Source organism: Psammomys obesus, unplaced genomic scaffold (genome assembly GCF_907164565.1).
Source record: "Psammomys obesus unplaced genomic scaffold, mPsaObe1.curated_primary_1811, whole genome shotgun sequence".
Taxonomy (NCBI): domain Eukaryota; kingdom Metazoa; phylum Chordata; class Mammalia; order Rodentia; family Muridae; genus Psammomys; species Psammomys obesus.
In genome coordinates this window covers 3,556,511-3,572,552 of record NW_026596234.1, presented here as the reverse complement: position 1 = coordinate 3,572,552, position 16,042 = coordinate 3,556,511, and the positions used below count along the sequence as shown (strand labels likewise).

The following is a 16,042-nucleotide window of genomic DNA, read 5'->3' as shown; positions in this document are numbered from 1 at the left end:
ATCAGGCCCATATGACCTCTCTGGGTTTTGGCTTTCCCCACATGCACAGTGAGGGTTACTTAACGTAGGGCCAACTTAGAAGGGCAGTTTGTTTCTTGAGCACCGTGCCTGGAACCCGGCCCAGCCCGTGGCTCAGCTGCAGCTTCTCTTGTCTCCAAGGAGGAGCTCCCACTGCGGGCCTGGAGTGTCTCCTGTGTACCCTGGTGTGTGACAGAGGAAAGCTGTGATCCACCACACTCCCAAAGCTTCCAGATGCCCCAGTCTCCATTGGATGCTGGGATGGCTCACTGCTGCCAAGGAAAATCTAGCCACCCCCCCCCAAGGAATTTTCAGCTCTTCTTTGCACAGCCTGGAGCATTGTGGGTTCACAGGGGACTCCTCCTTCAAGGCATTTCCTAGGAAAATGAGAACACCAAGGTCAGAAGATGATTCACAGGGCAGCTGAGGCCCCAGGCTGAGACTGGCCTCATTAACCATGAGTCCCTCGGGTTCTGAGGTTGGTGCTGGGCTCTGGAAAGAGTGCGTGCACGGGGTCTCTTGCACAGAGTGATGGCCCATTTTCCCAGAGTCCTTATAGCACCTGATCTGTTTTCATACGAAGTTGCAGCTTTGGCGTGAGTTTCTGCTCTCTCTCCTTGGTCTCCATGGGGAGGGGAGTGGTTGGGCATGCCTGCTGACACATACCAGGTCCAGGTAAGCAGGCTGCCCCATGCTTCAGCTGGCCTGGCCTGGCAGGCTGTTAGGTGGGTGGGTGGGGCCGGTATCCTCTTTGTCAACCTTAGGAAGTTAATGTGATTAATCTGGCCCCTTAGATAATTATTCTAAGTGGTGTGGACATTCTGACTGGATCGTCTCTAATGTTCTCCTGAGTCTCTCCTACATTCTGGCATGTTCTCGCCTCCTTTATCTAAGGGTTTATGCGGCTCTAAGCTCCATCTTCAGCCTCGCAGCTACCTTGTTCTTGCTCAATGGTCTGTGTCTGCACTAAATGTGCAGCCTGGGGCATTTGTCTAGTGGCTAGTTCTTATCTCCGTTCACAGGTGACAAAGAAAAGCAAAGAGGTGGAGAGGATTTGGGGAGGTTAAGCCACCGACCTCATCGTGACCTGAGGTTAAGTGCTCTTACCCTGCTGGAAATTCCTGGAGCTGGCAAAACTGGCAGAGGGGCTCTGAACAAGGCTTAGCACTCACATGTATTGCTAAAACAGGCCTGCACATTTATGGATAATTAGTCTCTGTGTGGCTTTTAAAAATGAGCAGATCCCAGTTTGTTCCAACAGGATGTGCACAGAGCAGCTGTTCTCCTGGGGGAGTCTGTGCCCTTTCTTCTGGCTGTCTGTCTTTCCCTCTCTGCTGCTCTCCTGGCTATGGCTTTGAGCTGGTAGCTTCATCTCGCCCGGTGACCCTTTGACAGGAAGATGAGGGCTTTTTTCCTTCAGCATCTATGATCTCTGCTAACATTTCATGGGTGACATTTCAGGTGCCAGCGCTTCTTAAAGACAGGACTCGGTAGCTTCTTTCGGCATTGAGAGTCTGGGAGGAAGAAAGAGGCAGATACAGACGGAGGCAGTCCTGCCTGGATCACTGCAGGTGTGGTCCCTGCTCTTCTCCCTCCCTCCCAGCACACTGTGAGCCAATTACAGTTGGCAGCATGCCTCAGGCATGGGGCATGTGCAGTGAGCAAACCCATAGCCACACCTTCATGCAGTGAGTGGGCTAGAGGGGGTGGGCTTGGCACAGGTGCTTGGCTGTACCATCAAGCTGGGGGAGGACTGCCCTTCTGCCACTCAAGGAAGCACAGGGCCATCAAGGGCCAGCAGGGGCTAGCAAGGGCCAGCAAAAGCTGGCAAGGGACAGCAGGGGTCAGCACGGACCAGCAAGGGCCAGCAAGGGTTAGCATGCTCTGCAAGCTAGAGGAGGTTGCAGGATTGGGGAGATCACTTGAGCAAGAGCAAAAGGCAGGTTAGAGAACCAGTGTTAAGAGGAGAGGAAAAGAGAAACACGTTGAGCCAAGAGAAGAGCACTTACAAGAGCCCTGTGCAGGAGGGAGCTTAGGATATCAGAGTCATTGGAACATCAAATTGGAGAACACACAGTGTGGCGGGGAGAGAGAAGCCAGGGCCCCGCCAGACAGGGCCTTCTTGGTGGAAGGGACAGTCTCCTCTGAGGGAGAACATGGGAAACTGGAGAGAGGTACATCTGTGCACTGCAGGTGCACTCCTGACAGGCTGAGTCCTACCCACATATTTCCAAGACCTTCCCCTAGTCAGGGCTTCTGGGGTAGCCACCGAGTGAGGCGTAGATGGCCTGGAGCTCACTGGGCAGAATGTCTGACTCGCATTTCCTGACATGCCTGTGAGAGAACTGTGACCCTGGCTTGCTAAGAAGAACAGAAGAGCTCCTGCATGCCTCCTGGGGCATCTGTGTGCCATTTGGACACACTGGCATGAGGTGTGCTTTGGAAGCCTGGACTTAGATTTTGGATAAAGTTCTCCTCTTGGGATGTGGGGCTGTGATGTGTAGCAGCTGGGCCACACTGAGTATTGGCGATGCTTCTCCCGCCAGGAGGGAGAGACCTTTGGTGACCTATGTCTTGCCCAGTTCCTTTCCTTGTGTGTGTGGAGGGGCTAGTAACAGTGCTGCCACTATGACTGGGCTGTGTGACATGGGGACATTTAACCCCCAGAAAGTGTGACTGCCCTCAGTGGGATCAACCTTAGCAGATGAGCCCTTCAAAAGACACAACGCTCTTCATGAGCCTGAGATTGGAGCCTGGCTTGGGCCAGGGACAGTGGCTTCAAGGTGGGAGGGGCCTGTGTGGGACAAGAAATACTTGTGACCTCTGTTGCTTAGCCTGGCTCCTGTTGGCTGTTGACAGAGAACAAGGCCATAAACAACTGGGTTTTGACCCAAGCTCCGAGTGAATGTGGACACAGACACTCCCCAGGTTCCCACTGAGAAAGCAGACTGTGACTTTGGCTTCAGCCTGGAAGGCCTAAGAATTCCCAGTCTCAGGAGCCCAGGCTTCTGTCCGCAGGTTCTAAGCGCAGGTTCTATAGTGGTGGGAACTAATGGGGGAGGGGCGTGACAGAAAGCTTGGGGTTACAGGGTCAGGCTGCAGAACAGCTGCCCATGTGCTCTTGCCCAGGCTGCTGGCCCAGTCCTGGTAGCACACATAGGGTGTTGTTTCTTTAAGCCCCACAGACCTGGTAACTGATCTTCACATCTTAGCTGAGGTTTTTGTTGTTGTTTTGTTTTGTTTCTGTCTTTCTCCTAATGTTCTAGTTAGGATTTGGAGGAGGCCACAGACTGAACTGTGGTGCCTCTGACATCTGTGCGTCAGCCCCTCTCTGCCCAGTCATCAGTCCCTTGAGGGGGCGCATCAGCAAGATGTCCTACAGTTTACCTGGAGCCTTGCACGGTCTACTTGGGGGGTGGGGATGGAAGATCCCACAGGTTGAGGGCTTTGTCTCCTACAGGGCTCCCTCCCCACTTCAGATGCAGACCTCAAGCTCCAGGCATTTATTTTATAACTGTGACTCAGGGTGGCATTCCTATGTTCCCCACACTCACTAACTTCTGTTTACAGCCAACTCCTGCCATTTTATCCTTTGCTGCCACTGATGTACCCAGCGTGCTGTCCAGAACGTGGCCTTTGAGGGCTCCTCCACATTGGTTCTGTGCCTGCAGACGGTCTCTTGCGCTTTCTGAGTTTGCCCCCACTTGTTCCATCTCACGGCCCGCCATTCTATGAGGAGAACAGGTGCGGGGTGTGGAACTGATGAAGGTGATGTGAGGGGCTGTGGGGAGCCATCCGTTCCCCCACCTGGCTGCACGCGATGTCTCTTGGATATCCCAGGGACAGGGGCTGAGCTGAGACACGACTGAACCCCTGCTTTCATCCTGAACTGGGAACTGTGTGTCAACTGTGCATCAGGGCCTAGACATAGCCCATGTCATCTGTGGCCTCAGAGCTCTGCAGGAATCCCTGCCAATAACTTGGGTACAGATAGATACCCTAGCACAGCTCTGCCCTTCAAGAGTCCAGGTCCTGCCCACTGGCCCCACCCAGGAACACACACCCCAATGCTTGTGGCTGCCTTGGGAGCCTCTAACTCAACCTGATATAACAGAGTAGTGGGGTTTTGTTTTTCTTTTCTTTTATCTTTTAACTCTTAGATAGTTTTAGTTTTACAGAAATACTGTAAAGACAGAAGAGAATCCACTTGTATCTCAAGCTGCTTCCCTATTCCTGATTAAGCTTTCGTCTTTGTGTCTCTCGCCACCCCCACCCCACCCTCTCAGCCATGAGTGGCTTGTGGCTACAAGCAGAGGCTCACACTGCACTCTGGCTTTTCAGCTCGTGCACGCCTTTCTCTCTGCAGGCTCCCCTCCAGATGCCAGCAGGCATTCAGCTGTCTCCTTGTAGGGGCCTTCCTCTCGGAGCTTCCATATGACCCTTTGGTTGTGGGCGATGGCTGATGGGACATTTAGAATGAGCTGCAACCCAGAACTTCAGTTTTAGTTTCTCATCTGCTCCCTGTCTGTGGAGGCCCGAGCTGTGCAGCAGGCTCCTCTCCGTGTTCTTTGCGAGTTCTGCCTAGTCTGTGGCTGTGCCATCTCACTCTAGGCACACGACACCAACCAGCTCTGTGGAGGCCTCAGTTGACTTGAGGCTGGTTCCTGGTTTTTGCACTCTGGAGAATCTAGGATTGGCTCCTGGTTTGGGAGGTGTGACATCAGCCTGGAGTTAATCCTCGTCCTGTTTTCCTGTTTGACATGCTTTCTGAGAGGCACTTGCAGGAACTGGAATATCCCAGTTAATTCTACTCTGGCTTGAGCTCCACATTCTATTCATAGCCCTTGCCCAAATCTGCTGCTAAAATGAGAACTCTGAGCAACACAGGCCCTGACCCCCCTCACCCCGCTTCTCCTCTGGTAACCTTTGGCCTGCTCACTGCTCAGCTCTGACTTCTCACCTTGTCAGATTTGCCCCAGATTCGGTGTGCAGGCCTCCTCCCATGGGTCCCGAAGGCTTTCTCTGTGAGCATGCTCTGACCTGTAGAATTTGGAAGATATCCTAGCAACGTCTGTGACTACACCTGACAGGTTGTGATGTTGGATAAAGCTGCCTGCAGCCTGGTGCTGCAACCTGCTCAGCCTCCGGTGAGGGCTGTCTGCTGCATTCCGGCATGGCCAGGGCCTGCCGTGGTCACCATGATGGTGATGGTGATGTGTGCCAGAGAAAGTTCGCTCTCTAGCGGAGGTGCTCCCTGACAGCCCATGAAGCCAGTAACAGGCCGGTGCTTTGTGAGGCTGTGCCCTCAGGACATGGTTCTTTCCCATGTTCCTTGTTTCTTAACTCTGCCCATGGGGAAATCATGCTCAAGTTTTTAATAAATGAATTCTTAGAGGATTCAGTCAAATAATAGTTTGATTGTTTATCCTCTGTTTTATCTGTCTATCTCTATCATCTATTTATCTACCTACCTATTCATCAGTTATGTGTCTATCATCTATATATTGTCTATGTATACATGTTTGTCAATATGTATCTAGTCATCTATATCATCACCTATCTACTACCTATTATCTACCTATCAATCATGTCTCTACCTGAATACCTGCCTGCTATCTACCTCTATAGAATCCACAGAGATCTATCTGCTATCTATTATTTATAATTTATCTGTCTACTCATCATATGTCTATCTTGAATGTGCCTTATCTGTCATCTGTGCATCTATTAATCATCCATGCATCCACCATCTATGCATATATGTTTGTATTTATCTATCTATACACTATCATTCATCTATCATCTATTTATCTACCTATCATCTATCTATCTATCCATCAACTATCATCTATCTGTCTACCTATTATCTATTTACCTGCCTACCTATAATCTATCTATTTATTATCTATCATTTATCTTCTATTTATCATCTATAAAGCAATCTATCTATCACGTATGTCTACAATGTATCACCTATGAGTTCTGTTATCCATTGATCAGCCTATCCTTTGATGAATCCCATTTTTAGCATCCCACTCAGCATCTTGCCCCAAGTGGCAGCGAAGTCCCTACCTCGTGAGGTTTTAGTTTAGAAGTTTAAAACTCGAGGATCACTTCAGAACACTGTTCTCTCGAGATTGTGTTTGCCTTCCTATTCCTTCTCTCCAAGATTTATTTTCCCTCTCCACTTGCCAGGCACAAGGCCCTTGGGAGTTCCGAGCTGTGCCTACTCCCTGGCAGGGTGACTCCCAGTGCACTGGGGAAGAATAGGGCCAGTCAGAGTGGTGAGGCGAGAGATCCCCTCAGCTGCGGCTCTCCTCGTCCTTGCTCTTGGCTCTTACGCAAAGGCAGCTTTGTGTTTCTTGTGGACAAGGCTTGCCGTTGAGCAGGCCGGGGACACTGTGGAATAGCAAGCAACGGAGGGAACAGAAAATTAGGCATTTCACAGAAAGCGAGCTTCCAAGAGCCGGCATGTGAAAGGAGCTTTTGCTTGGGAGCAGGGCTCCGGGCAGCCACGTGCAGGAGCCTGGCTGGAGCTGTGGGAGAAAGCGGCCCTGTTCTTAGTCTTGCTCTCTTTGGCAAATGCAACACGGATACAAAGACCCACAAAGTGGGTAAGAGGATCAGTTCATTTCCTTTGGCTTCCCATTGGCTCTGAGACCTGCCGATGGATGCATGTGCTCAGGAAGATTCTCCACAGCCATTCTTCAAATGTGGAGCCTGGAGGCTGTGGAGGTAAGACAGGGACGCTGAGATGAAGAGGAATAGCAGCTAGCTGCAAGGCATTATATGTATGCATATATGTATATATGTATCAAAGTATGTATGTACGTAGAATGATATATCTTTTGAGACAGGGTCTTGCTTCATAGCTATGGCTGACCCCAGACTGACAATCTTCCTATCTAGGCCTCCCAAGTACAGGCAGTTTGCTGGCAAGAAAGCTTTCCAGAAAGCCCAACATTCCCTGAGCTTTTCTTACAAAGTCGCTGTAATCATATAGAAGCCACAGCCCTCGACACAGCTTCCCACAGTGACTAGGGGAGTGTCCAGAGGTGGAAGAGGGCCTGCCCACCCCCACTCCTCAGTGTCTCTGTGTGAGACAACACGCCCCACCTGTGTCCATGGTGTGGAACTGACTGTCTGTCCTCCACTGTCTGCCTCTGCTGTGTGGTTGCTTCTTAAGTGGTGGGCACGTGACTGGGAGAGTTCCTTCCGGAGCATTAGAGAGAACCTTTGGAAGGTGGTTGTTTTCTCTTTCCCTGGAAGCCATTGAACTGGGTCTCTGCTTCCTAAGTATGGATGGATCCATGAGTGTGCTGACGCGGCCTGCTGATTCAAGCTCTTGCAGCCTGGGCTTCCCAGCACAAGGGATGGTCCAACCATCAACTGTGAGCTAACACAAACAGTTTGTCCCTTAAGTTGGTTTTGTCAGGATATTTTATCACAGCAACAGGATAGTAACAAGACATGGCCACGAAAAGAAAGCCCAGCAGGGAGACACTTACGATCCATTTTCTGATGCATTATGTGGGTTTCCGTATTAACTGATTCACCAATCAGATGTGCCCTGGGCATGTCTTTCTTTATACTCACATTCATGGAATTGGGGTTCTGTTCATTTCCTGATCCTGTAGGTACTTACAGGAATGAAACTGTTCTTTTCAGATCACAGAGCCGATGGCAGCCTTCGGGATAGAATCCAAACACCTCCTGCTTTTCCATGCCTCATCCTCCTCCTGCAAGCACATACTCAGTCCCAGGAAGACCCCACCAGTTTTGGGGTGTCCCCTAGATGAAACTTCCGAAAGGCTTTGTGTAATATTTGTAGAAGGACATGGGGGTTATCACCTGTGAAGGGGACACTGCAGCCAAGGAAGGAAACTCTCTGACTTTAGGTGACACCATCACAGCTCTGGTCACAGGGAGGGCTTCCTGTTGGACGCTTTCATGACACCTGCGATCGTGTGTCCCGGAGGGTTCTGTCAGTCAGTGAAGAAGATATTCTTAGGAGCTGCTAATGATTCATTTAATTTTTACAATGAAGGACCCATGCCCACAATTTATTACTTCCTGTGGCTTTACAGTGTGGTTTCTGGGTGGCCATTGTGTGGAGGTTAATGGATAGTGTGATCAATTATTCAGAACACACAGACAGAGGTCTTTACAGAAGCAAAGATGTCACAGACTTGCTGATATTTTCCCAATACCATTATCTATCACTTCGAATTTTCAACAGCATATTTTCTTCACTCCCACTGCTCAGATGTATGCTGTTACTGAAAAAAAAAAGTCTAATCTTGATCTTTCTGCTGGGCTTATATACAAATGTTCTTTGTGTTCCATAGCTATTCAGTTCAGAGCTCTTGTAGTTTCTTTCTATGACCTGTGAAATACACAGGTGAACCCCGAGTGTGTGAAGCCCATGCAAGAATGCAACACATTTGCATGCTCTCATTACCAGAACCAGTGCTCATTTTCATTCTTGGAAAGAATGTATGTTGTGCTGACAACTGTGGGCTGCCCTCAGTGCAAATCTCACCCTCCCTCACTCGTTTTTTTTTGTTTTGTTTTTTTTTTGTTTGTTTGTTTTTTTGTTTTGTAATTGTAATTTTTTGGTATTATTTTTCATAAAAGCCAGGAGAGGTGTTAGATATTTTGGAGCTGGAGTTACAGGCAGTTGTGAGCCAACCAATGTGGGTGCTGGGAACCAAACTCACATCCTTTGGAAGAACAGCAAGTGTTCTTAATTTCCTGAGTTGTCTCCAGCCCTTTGGTTGATTTTGCCTTTCTTCTTTTCTCCCCATCTTCCTTCCCTTTCTTTTCTTTTTTTTTTTAAGATGGGCTTTCATTATGCAGCCCTGGCTAGCTGGAAACTCACTTTGTAGCCCAGGCTAGCCTCAAGCCGTGGCAGTCCTCTTACCTCGCCATCCCCCACCCCCAGTGCAGGGATTAGAGGTATGAGCTATGACAGCCAGTGCAATAAAAGAGAGTAGTCACAGTGTTTGTCAAGTTGGGTGACTGTGGAGATAAGATCACAACTGGAAGGGGAGGCCCTTAAGTATGGTTCCTAGCTCAGGCTAAGTGTACTGTCCCAAGGTCAGCAGTGTTGGCCAGTGATAGTGATGGACACCCCAGCACTCAAGGAAGTGGCAAGTGCTGGCCTAGGTTCTGTTTCACCACTCGTCCTGTGTTGCATCTGTTACTTCCATGTTTTAATGGCAGAGCTGAGTACTTTCAAAGAGCTGTTTAACGCATCTGTTCTCTGAGCCTTTACAAGGGAAAATCACAGCCCACTGAACTCAAAATTCCCACCTTACTTACGCTCTGGAGATGCCCTCTCTTGCTTTGCTCACTGTCAGAGGCCTCATTCCAGGAGGACATCCAATAGGACGTTGTTGTATGATGACAGAAATCTTCTAGGTCAGCAGACCCTTTGAGATGAGGCTCATGTACTTGCCTGCAGAGCAGAACTTTATTCAGCTACCTTAGTTTGTAGCCAGACAGCCTCCCCGTGGCTCATGGCCACCACACCAGGGAGTGCAGCTCTCAGAAGGCTGAGTTGTAGAGCTGTGTGCCTTCATCATTATGCTAGAGTCCTTGGTGTGCCAGGGGGGAGGGTGGTGCCAAGTATGACTGATATAGAGAGGAAGGATGCTCCCCTCCCCGTCGCATCTTTTCATTGCACGCACACATTTCAGACCCAGGGAGTTGTTTAGTACACTCTGGTCTTGAACTCCCCTCTGTAGCTGAGGATGGCCTTGAGTTTCTAATTCTCCTGCCTCCACTTCCCAAGTACCGAGACTACAGGTGGTCTCATCCAGTCCCGATTCTTAAGCTTAGGGCATCTGGCCTTCGAGGCAGGCTCTCTAGGTTGAGGGATATTCTTGTCCCTAAACAGACACTTATATAAAAATTCAACTTGAACTTTTGTGTGTGAAGTACATGAAAAAGTGTGACTAAAAAGCCTCAGCGACCAGATCGAAGAGGGAGGGATCAAGCCACGAGAGCATTCTGGCCTGCACACTTGGTGTCACTCGACTTACACACACACGCAGGAGAGGGAGGGGCAGGGTCCAGCGGGTTGTGACCTCCACTGCATCCACAGGATGAGAAACGCAGCACGCATGTGGCGTTCCAGTGGGTGGATGCAGGGTTCTCAGCATCTTTGAGCTGTTCAACATTTCAGAGTTTAGACCTGAGGTCCCTCCAAAGGAACCGAAGGCGACGCATGTTCCGGTGAAAGAGGAGACCGAGATTCTTTTCAGCATTCACTGCTGCCTCCTCTCTCCGTTCTTTGGCCAGTTTGCTGGTGCAAACTTACCTCTCTATGTTTGCATCTTTGGTTTTTTAAGAATAAAATATTTTCTTAAGAGGTCACTGCTGATTGTGCCTAACACCTTGCTTCTCTCTCTCTCTCTCTCTCTCTCTCTGTGTGTGTGTGTCTATGAATATGTCTCTGCATACTGAGTGTGTGCATGTATGTGTCTGTGTGTGTGCATCATACATGTGTGAGAGGGTATGCATATGAATGTGAAAGCCAGAGGTAATATCAAGAATCTTATCCCATATCTCAGCACCTTATTTTAACACAGCGTCTCTTCCTGGATCCTAAATGCTTCCTGACTTAGTTGGTGTGGCGGCCAGAAAACCTCTGGCATTTTCCATCTCCCCAGCATGCAGATCAGCGCACCTGGCTTTATATGTGGGAGAGAGGGTGGTTCCGAACCTGGGTCCCGAGGTTCTCACAGCAAACACTTACTGACTGAGCCATCTTCCCAGCCTTTTTCAGGAGGCGTCTCACACGTTCTGCAGGGTTGGTTTCCTCCTCACAGGCACCAGTGGGGCCGGGTGTTTCCTCCTCTATACAGGAGGAGGCTGAGTATCCCCAAGTCCTCGGTATACTCAGGCATAGATTAGATTAGATCTGAACAGGGCGTGTGTATCAGGTACTTCTCTCACTACTGTGACAAAACGCCAGCTAGAGGCAACTTCTAGGAGTTTTGTTTAAAGTTCCTGGCTCTGGGATAGAGTCCATCACCACTGGGAAGGCATGGAGGTCAGAGCAGCTTGGTCCATAGCCGTAGGAACTTCTGGAGTGGACAGGAAGCAGAGCTGGCTGTAACTAACCCTCAGACCCTACCTCTAAAAGCTTGTTACTAGGCGCCATGTCCCAAAGATCTTAAACCCCCCCCCCCAAAACAGTTCCACCTGCTGGGGCCGAGGTGTTCAGACACACGGGCATGGCGGGATTCTGACATTCAAGCCCTAACACACATTTGCCATGGAAGTTCAAGTTCTGGTCAGCGACAGGTGCAATGGAGGAGGGTCCTGACTGCTGCCTGGGGGGATGGAGTGGGGGTGGGGTGGGCAATGGTCTGTTCCCCCGGACCTACAGGGAACTCAGCTCCTACATGCTGAGGTAAGCGAGGCTCTTACCTCGTGGGAAGGCTTTAGAGGTAAACGGAGATGTGGGGCCTGGCGTGACTCCTGTGCTTGGTCGATGCCTGATAAATGGTGACTGCTGTCTGGACCATCAGCAGTGATTGTTGGCAGGATGGTGGAAAGCAAGCAGAGCTGATGCAAAGTGTGGGGGACACAGTGGCTGCCTGAGCTAGCTGTTATTCATCTTGTTGGAAGATGACCGGGTATGTTTCCACATTCTGCAACATTGTAGCACTGAAGCCGTTCCTTCCCAGGGGGCTGGAGACAGCCAAAGCTATTATTTCACAAGTAGACTTGGTCCAAGGTGGCCAATAACATGTTAGAATGATCCAAGCAGAGGTATCCTAGGCTTCAAAATCCATTCCAGGGCTGGAAAGATGGCTCAGGCAGTTAAGTCCTTGCTGTACAAACCTGAGGACCCAAGTTTGATACTAAAAGCCAGGTGTGGTGGCATCATTGCTGATCCCAATTCTGGGGAGGCAGAGACAGGTAGATGGCATGAAGCTTGCTGGCCAGCCAGCCGAGGCTACTTGGAGAGAGCCAAGTCAGTGGAACCCTGTTGCCAGTAAAAGAAGGGGGCGGTACCTGAGGAACCACAGCTAAGGCTGTGCTTTGGCCTCCACATTCATGTGTGCATGTGTGTACCACAGACAGACACACACACACACACAGACACACACACACACAGACACACACACACACACACACACACACACACACGCCAGCAGCAGCTCAGACTTCAAACTCCTTCTGTCTTCCTCCCTCCAGTTCGTCACACTTGTCCCATGTCAGAGCAAGACTCAGGGCCTGTGGGGCCTGAGACATGACATTTCACTGCAGTGTTGACCTGCTCAATCCGGATGACAGTTCCAGACGAGGCCCTTTCCTTGCGGCCCGGTCTGGCCTTTCTGTTGCGACAGACACATCAGCCTGTGAGAGTGTCCTTCGGGGATCTTCACTCCGGTCTATCTGTGCCTCCCCTTCCACGGAATTACACAGGTGGTGGGCGAGGACATCGCTTGTTCCAAGTCCACGGCTGATAAAACATACTTTGGATTAAATTCTCCACAGAAACTCATATCCATGAAGGACACCTTGCTCCTAGGAATCACCTTTAATCAGGAAGAGGCAATGACTGGGGTGATGGCTCAGTGGCAAAGGATCTGCTGCGCAAGCTTGAGGCCCTGAGTTCAATCCCAGCAACCTGTGTGAAAGACTGTCACCAGCACATCACTAGCACTTGTTGGCCAGCTGGCCTTGTTGACTCTCAGGCTACATGTTTGGGGAGAAACCCCATTTCAAAACAATAAGGTGGCAAAGTGATGGAGGATAGCATCCGACCTCAACCTTTGGCCTCCACCTGCAGACAAAGTAAACACACATGAACATCTGTCTATCTATCTATCTATCTATCTATCTATCTATCTATCTATCGAGTCATTGATCTTGACTGTCCCACCCATTGGACCCAAGTTAGAGAGGTTTAAAATGATCCTTAAAACTAGGCATGCTACAGTAAAAACTGACATAGAGCATGGAGAGGGGCTATTGCTTCCCCATGACCAGTCCCCTGGTATTCTTGTCATGGTTGGAGAAGTTGCTAGAAGGCAGGTCAGTGACGGGTCAAGGAGAGTGCCTACTGTGTTTATTTGGGGCTGCAATATCCTCCAGACATGGGGAATCTTCCATTTTTCCCCCTCTCTGAGTTCTTTGCATATATCCCAGATCCCAGTTATATTATCTGATTTGGTCATAAAGACACAGAGACCTTGCACGGAACCTGAAGCCACAAACCCAGGAACAAAGTAGCAAAGTTCAGATCCCAGGGGTGAATCCAGGCTGTCACTTCTAGGACCCAGCTTAGTGCTATAGTTCTTCTGCCTGGGCTTCTTGAAATCAACTTTCTACCAACCAGGTGGCGATCTCTGCGCCGAGCCTTTAGCACATCGAAGGCGCTTCTGCGATGCTTTCTAAACTGTCATCAAATTATGATTTAGATGCTGAGTAGTGCAAGATTGGGTATATGGACACAGCCGAAGCCTTGTGAGGACAAGGACAGCACTCAGCCTATTCTCTAGACAAGGACCACATACACAGCGAGGCCCTAAGGATCACTATGGGAAGTTCAGTGGGCAGGGGATGGACACGTGTATGGTCTATGGGTAGACAGGTGGTTGATGGACAAATAGATGTATTGATGGGATAGATAGGTGTTGGATGACTAGGTAGAGATACAGATAGAGGGTCCTATGATAGCTAGGTAGGTATGCAGTTAGGTGGTCCTATGGGTGGAGAGGGGATGAATAGGTAAATATACAGACAGATGAATAAGTTTCTGTGGATGGACAGGTAGTAGGTGGACTGGTAGATGGGTGGTAAACAGGCAAGTAGATATATTGATGGGTAGGTGGTCCTACTGATGGATGGATAGATGGATGGCAGGGAGGTACATGTTAATAGTAGGGGATAGATGATGGAAGGATAGATGAGTGTGTAGAATTATACAAATCTACAAGGAAGTGTTATGGACCAGGCTTCTGGAAGGAAGATAATGATGGCCAGGTGGCTGGAAGGACAGATACTTGAAGGGAAATCATCGCCCTGTCTGAGGTGAAGGCATTACCCATGGGGTCCCCAGTTTTGTTGGCATCAGCTCTGGGAAGCAGGAGCTCCTGGCAGAAGAACTTTGCGTGTTCCACCATCTCTGCTTTGGCTCAGGTGCCCCATACCGGTGTGCTGTCCCAGGAATTCTAAGAGACAAGTTGGCTTCCGGTGATGTCTGGCAACATGAACATTGCCTTCCCAATCCGGGTCTCTTCTAGGTGGCCTGTGGAGAGTGTCCACAAGGCTAGCTTTAGGTTTAGGTTGTGTCTTACCTCCAGAAGAATCTGGCTGTGTGTCTTTGAACAAATTGCTGCCTCTCTCTGGCCTCATTCTTCACCATGAGTCCTGAGGACAGACGGGGATGATGTGTTTGTATGGAAGGCTCCTGACACGCAATGGGGGTGTAGCAGAGACTCCTTTTCTCATCTCAGTTTCCATCTCACACTTACATTTCTTTTTGCTGAGATAGGCTGTGCTGGAATTCAATTTCTTTAAAATTGTTTTCTTTTTTTTTCCCATAATCTCCATGAGAATGGGGAAAAGAACTGAACTTGCAAACCCTGCCATGATGCTCCCTTCTTGGTTGTAGCTCTGGAGTGCTGGAGAGTTCATGAGGCCCCAGCATCCTGGTCCTTGGGTCATGTGGATGAGGCATTTTGCAGGAGGCCCTTCCTAAGCTGAGCGATGTCGGGAAAGGTTCTGAGCCTTGGTGGTCGGGAATATCAAGGCTGGATGTGTGGGAATGCTTAGCACCTGCTTCAGACTCCATGCATCACAGCCATAGATGCTGTGACTGTCCTCACTGTACTGGTGATGCCACGGAGCTGGCTGTCTCTTTCATGGTTAGGACGTGTGCACACAGGGCTGACAGGGAGATGGTGTGGAAAGACTTCCCTAAGGAGCCTGTCTGGATATGAGCTGGGCTTAGAAGAAGGACAGAGAACACATGCTGGGAGAGGCAGATAGACAGGCTTCTCCATTTCCTGTTGGTTACATTGTTCTGGAGAGTCTAATTTAAACACATATTTGCATATATGCTAGGTCTCTTTTTATATATATATGTGTGTGTGTAAATATACATACATATATATAGTTATAGTTATAGAAAGACTTCAGAGACTTCCAGGGTGCTGTCTCAGCTTAGACAGAATGCTCTGTGGCCCAGCTACCTGTGATCCAGCAGACACAAGCACTCCAGGCCGCCGTTTCCTGTAGCATTTGAAGATCTGAGTTTCCACCGGAAGCTGCCTGACTCTTTAATAATGTCAGCTTTCAGTTTGCATTCTTCAAAACCTGACGCCTGCCAGTGTGTTTCTTGACTCAAGTGCTGTGGATGGCAGAGATGAGAACAGGAATGACAAGTGAAATGACAGAACTGAGCAGCAAATACAAACTGCCAAGGTGACCATGTCCAGCCGGGGGCAGGGAAGGCGGCCTTGAGAGCACATGCCATGTCTCTGGAGAGATCACTGTGTGTCACTGCTACCTGCCTCTCTGAGGAAGGTGGCACAGACTGAGGAGGTTAGATGGGTGCGCTGAGCTGTGAGGAGGATGCCAGCAATCCACTGACTGTTGTAAAACCATCGTCAGTGTGTCTTTGGACATCAAGTGCTTGATTCTAAAAATTTACCAAAGTGGACCAGCAGGGTAAGGTCTCCTGACCAAGTTTGTAGGTTTCCCTTTCTTCATGTGTGTGTGCCTGAGAAGATGTAGTTATATAACATAATATAATTTCATATTATATACATAGTTACGTATACATAGTATAGTTATTTATGTATGTTTATGTATAGGGAGATAAAATATGCAAATATGGGTTTATTTTAGATCCTCCAGAAAATGATATCAACAGGGCATAAGGAAATCTATCATCTATGTATGTATGTATGTATGTATTTATGTATGTATGTATGTATGTATCTGTCTATCTATCTATCTATCTATCTATCTATCTATCTATCTATCTATCTATCTA

The 16,042-nt window shown here is 49.1% G+C and overlaps 1 protein-coding gene across 3 annotated transcripts in view; it reads left to right on the top strand.

Annotated features, from left to right (window-relative positions):
* Positions 1-16,042, top strand: part of Phactr3 (phosphatase and actin regulator 3) — a 210,951-nt gene that overhangs the window by 32,492 nt on the left and 162,417 nt on the right. Inside the window, exon 1 of one of the 3 annotated variants that reach the window (XM_055596277.1) lies at positions 6,745-6,753. The exons of the other annotated variants lie outside the window; for them this stretch is intronic. The gene's annotated coding sequence lies outside the window, so the exon portion shown is untranslated. Of the gene's footprint in view, positions 1-6,744; positions 6,754-16,042 lie in introns of those variants that run through there. 3 annotated transcript variants of the gene reach the window in all.